The sequence below is a fragment of the Athene noctua genome, chromosome 7 (genome assembly GCF_965140245.1).
Source record: "Athene noctua chromosome 7, bAthNoc1.hap1.1, whole genome shotgun sequence".
Taxonomy (NCBI): Eukaryota; Metazoa; Chordata; class Aves; order Strigiformes; family Strigidae; genus Athene; species Athene noctua.
In genome coordinates, this window is record NC_134043.1 from 39,245,242 (window position 1) to 39,250,991 (window position 5,750).

A 5,750-nucleotide genomic window follows, 5' to 3' on the forward strand; every position below is an offset into this window, starting at 1 on the left:
GATTATCTTTGAAGTTGCGTATCATCTGCAGTACTGAACATCGAGGTTATTTGTAACAGAGTGTTTAGATCGATATAGAGGTGCAAAGCTTACCACAGTCCTGCAAAGGGAACACTTCTTGCGTGCATTCGAAGTGGAGCTTGAAGAGCTGGGGCAAGCAAATGTTCCAGATGTGTTTTTTCTGTAAAGGAAGGGCAGTTTAGAGGCACATCTGGTGTTGCATTCCCTGGCACCTTCTGGCACTGCCATGCAAAATTGGAGTAGATGCAAGGAGTCAGTTGAAGAAATAGACAATTAAAGAAGAAACTTAAATTAAGACAGAATTTATCCTGCCTGTTGGTAATGAAATGGCTGCAGTGGCTAGCCGGTAACACTCCAGGGAACATGAAACAGTCCAAAAATTAACAGGATGTTATTTTTTTTTTTCTCTTCCCAAGCTAGACAACTAAATCTAACATTTTCAGATTTGAAACTTGGTAACTAGGCACCTGTTTAAGTCAACAGAAATCAGTTCAAAGAAATCAGCCTGGTTTTTGAGAGTCACTGTTGTGCCCATTCACACCAAAGCCAGTGGAAGTCACCAGAAAGCTCAGCGCTTCTGGCAACAAGGTTATAAAGACATAAAATATTAACTTTTTATTCTTTCAAACATGTTTTGAGAGCTGTAAATACCTCCCTGTGTTTAAAAAAATCTTGGGATTCTTTTTAGACTAAGAGATATTTCAGAGGACCTCCTTATGTCACAAAGGGAAAAAACAAGCCAAGGGAGAAGAAAAGCTAACTACCTGAAGCCTCAATATGAGATGAAAGACAGGAGGGAGAAGTTGCCCTGCTGCTAAGAAGCAAGAACTTCGGGCCTGGGAGAGCTGAAATTCTGAGCAGGGCACCAACTTCTGCTCCTCTAGGCACCAACACTTCAGCAAATCATTTAGCTTCTCTCAGTTTTCTACCTAGGAATGAGCTAATCTTTTTTCAAGGGTCTGGTGTGAATTAACAGTGCATGTACAGCTCAAAGATATAAAGCACCAGGGAGTACTGCAATGCCTACACCAAAAATTAAAAGATCATGAACCAGGCCACCCAAATCAAGAGATTAATAAAAATAATAAATCTGGGTTTCCTTTTATCGGTCTTCTTGTTTTGCACCTTCTATGTGCATTTTCAAGATTAATTTAGTTTACTTGGAGAACTAGACTTTTCTCTTAAGGAAAAATAAGATTCTCATGCAAGTGTACAGGTAAAGATAAAAAGAGAAAATAGTCTTGTTTTAAAAAGTTCTTGTTTTACTAGTACTAAACTATCATCATGTTAAATGTTTGAATGTCCCCTGTTTATCCCACATCATACAACTGATTCTTGAGCAATGTAGTCAAAATAGGCCAGCACTTTCTGCTGTTCTGCATTATTTTAAAAACGAAACATAACTTTTAATTTTGTTTTCTATTTTTGCTAATTAAATATTATTTTAAGATGAGGCATTATCTGCTTCCTTTAGGATATAAATTCATCATGGTATATGTAGTGCTAATAGGTATAATACTTGAAGTCCATTCCAGTGCTAACAGGCACTAAAATTAAACAGCGCTGAGTTGCTTGTGGGAGGTTTATTACACTGATTAAAAAAGTGAAAATAAAGAGAGATCACAATTGCTCTGATGCTAACAGGACTGTCCATATGCAAATAGTTAACCATCTCTGGCCAGAAATCTCTTTATTCGTTGAAATAATGTGAAGGGAACTGCATAGCAAAAGAGATGAGCTACAGATCTGAAAGATGTTTGTTCAGCTATCTGATATGAAAAATAAATGAAGGGGACAGTGGTTTCTCCACTTCTATATCCATAGAGTTAAATGTGGGACCACACAGACTGCGATAATAAAAGCCACCTGATACCTGGCCTAAGGCACTGATTATTAATATATTAAAGCTCCTTGCCCAATCAGTAATTTTGTAATAAAGACAGTACATTACTGGAAGTCAAATAGACTGACCCATTAGGCAGAGTATGTGGATGTGCCTGTAATTTTGCACATATGTTCTGGCAGAACCTGTCTTTACAAAGATGCCAGACTTGGGTCAGAGCCCCTGTTTATTTCCTTTATAACTCATATTATAAGTCTCAGCAGGACTGAAAGATCACTGTTAAAATTCATGACTCTGATTTGCAAGCCACCTACAGTGTTTGATGCCCAGTTTCTATTCATCTCAGTGGGATTTGAATTCCCAAATACTTTAAGTAGCATTGGAAATCTCTGTAGCCTCATTTTGGGCTCATTTGAAACTTGTATTGTCTCCAAAGGGAGCTTGATGGGGATTTATAATTAATCCTACTATACGGGTAAAATTACACTGGCAATATCTCAACCAATTCCCTATAGCTGCTCAAGTCTGTCAAATCAGCTCTTTAATCTGGTGGTGAATTATTTAACCACTGCACCAGAGCTTGCATATCACAGGGGCTTCAGTAACTTCTATTTATGTTCTGAATATGTCCATAGCAGCTGTTAGAGTGTGAATAATGATTTCCATAGAGACCTTCCTTGCATTCCTGCACTAAGCAAAGACTGGAAGAATTCAAACAAATTGGGTGATTTACAGATCTCAGCCTTAAGAGCAATCACAATCATCATCAGAATAATTGCTTCACCAGGGAAAATCATGATCTTAAAAGTCCTTGTGAGGAACTACACTGACCACCCGAAAAGAAGTCATGGAATCATGGACTGGTTTGGGTTGAAAGAGACCTTAAAGACCACGTAGTTCCCACCCCCAGCCACGGGCAGGGACACCTTCCACCAGCCCAGGTTGCTCACAGCCCCGTCCAACCTGGCCTGGAACACTGCCAGGGAGGGGGCAGCCACAGCTGCTCTGGGCAACCTGTGCCAGTGTCCCACCGCCCTCACAGGGAAGAATTGCTTTCTTATATCTAATCTAAATCTGCCCTCTTTCAGTTTAAAGTCATTAGCCTTGTCCTAACACTATATGCCCTTGTAAAATGTCCCTCCTCATCTTTCCTGTAGCCCCCTTAAGTACCAGAAGGCCACTATAAGGTCTCCGAAGAGCCTTCTCTTTTCTGGGCTGAACACCCCCAACTCTCTCAGCCTGTCCTCATAAGGGAGGTTCTCCAGCTCCCAGGTCATCTTCATGGCCTCCTCTGGACCTGCTCAAGCAGGTCCATGTCCTTCTTATGTTGGGGGCCCAGAGCTGGACACAGCACTGCAGGGGGGGTCTCAGGAGAGCAGAGTAGAGGGGGAGAATCCCCTCCTTTGACCTGCTGGCCACGCTTCTCTTGATCCAGCCCAGGATACAGTTGGCTTTCTAGGCTGTGAGCGCACATTGCTGGCTCACAGTCAGTTTTCCATCCAATAATGCCCCAAGGCCTTCTGCAGGGCTGCTCTCAATCCACGCTTTACCCAACCTGTATTTGTGCTTGGGATTGCCCCGACCCGTGTGCAGGACCATGAGGTTTGCCTGGTCCCACCTCTCCAGCCTGTCCAGGTCCCCCTGGATGGCACATCCCTTCCCTCCAGTGTGCCAACTGCACCACACAGCTTGGGGTCATTGGTGAACTTACTGAGCATGCACTTGATCCCACAAGTCCCCCGTGTCACCAGCAAAGATGTTAAACACCACTGGTTCCAACACTGACCCCTGGGGAATGCCACCCATCACTGCTCTCCACTTGGACATTGAGCTGTTGACCACAACTCTTTGAGTGCGACCATCCAGGCAATTCCTTATCCACTGAGTGGTCCATCCATCAAATCCATGTCTCTCCAATTTAGAGACAAGGATGTCATGCAGGACAGTGTCAAATGCTTTGCACAAGTCCAGGTAGATGACTTCAGTGGATCTTCCCTTATCCACCAGTGCTGTAACCCCATTGTAGAAGGCCACCAAATTCATTAGGCATGATTTGCCCTTAGTGAAGCCATGTTGGGTGTCACCAATCACCACCTTATTTTCCATGTGCCCTAGTAGAGCTTCCAGGAGGATCCACCCCACGATCTTGCTGGGCACAGAGGTGACACTGACTGGTCTGCAGTTTCACAGGTCTTCCTTTTTTTTTCTTTTCAAAAAAGGGTTATGTTTCCCCTCTTCCATTCAGCAGGAACTTCACTGGACTGCCATGACTTCTCAAATATCATGGATAGTGACTTAGACACTTTATTTGCTAGTTCCATCAGGACCCGTGGATGTAACTCATGAGGTCCCATGGACCTGGGCACCTTCGTGTTCTTTAGATGGTCTTGAACATGATTTTCTCCTACAGTGGATGGTTCTTCCTTCTCCTAGTCCCTGCCTTTGCCTTCTGTGTCTTGGGTGTTGTGGCTGGAGCTCTTGCCAGTGAAGACGGAGGCAAAGAATTCATTGAGTACCACAGCCTCCTCCATATCCCAGGCAACCAGGTCTCACCCATTTCCTTCTGGAAAGGAACCATATTTTCTCTAGTCTTCCTTTTACCAGCGATGTGCCTATAGAAGCTTTTCTTGTTGCCCTTGATGCCCCTGGACAGATTTAATTGTATCAGGGCTTTGGCTTTTCTAACCTGATTCCTGGCTGCTCAGACAATTTCACTGTATTCCTCCCAGGCAACTTGTGTTTACTTCTACCCTTTGTAGGCTTCCTTTTTGTGTTTGAGCTTGTCCAGGATCTCCTTGATCATCCCTGAAGGCCTCCTGGCATTTTTGCCTGACTTCTTTTTGTTGGGATGCATCACTCCTGAGCTTGGAGGAGGTGATCCTTAAATATTAACCAGGTTTCCTGGGCCCTTCTTCCCTCTAGGGATTTAACCCATGGTACTCTACCAAGCAGATCCCTAAAGAGGCCAAAATCTGTCCTCCTGGAGTCCAGGAGTCCTGAAGTCAGGTCCAAGTAAACACTTTGGCACACTACAGTGAACAGGATTTTCCATTAAGAAAGCAATATTGGCCAGCATTTTCAAAATATATTTTTGCCCAACATAGTATAATAAAAAGTACTTGGTTTAGAAGTGTTATTTTTCATTTGTTACATGAAAACTGAATAAATTTTGTTCAAAAATGTCCATTTACTGCTAACCGAACTCAACTGGAAAGTTATTTTAAGGAAATTTGAAATATACTTTAAAATCCTACCGTAATTAAGGAGTAATATATGAAAGTAATAAACTTTAAAGTAATAAAACCACAAAATGAAAACAGAGCAAAATTTTAGCAAACATTTTTTAAGAGGTGTGAAGTCAACTTTGAAATACTTTGAAAACATGTACATGTTAGCTTCATTTCATTTTTGCAATATACTCTGGCAATCAGAGATTGTGGAAAAGAGTAGTCAGTCTTGATTAATGGTCCATTTGAAGTTTGACAAAAAATTCCCAATGAAAATAACATCTTCAACCTACTGATTGCAGAGAATGTTGCAATCACAACTGGTTTCTGGAAGCTACATAAATATTGCTCCATTTTACAGGTGATGGAGGTAGAGATTAAGCAAGTAGACAAAAGGTACAAACACTGAATGAACTAGAGATGATGCCTTGGCCCTACAGAGATGAAGAGCCAGTTTCATTAATGGCTGTACTAAAGCCAAGATTTCCTCAAATTTATATATTAATCTAATGATCATCTTTGTTCCTGTTGCCATACAGACCTAGATCCAAAAGTGAGCAGTGGAAAATAAGACACACTTTTCCCCCTCCCTGCCCATGTGAAAATAACTTTTACAAAGCCATAAAAGGAAGCCTCCTGAGGCCCCAAATGCTATTCCC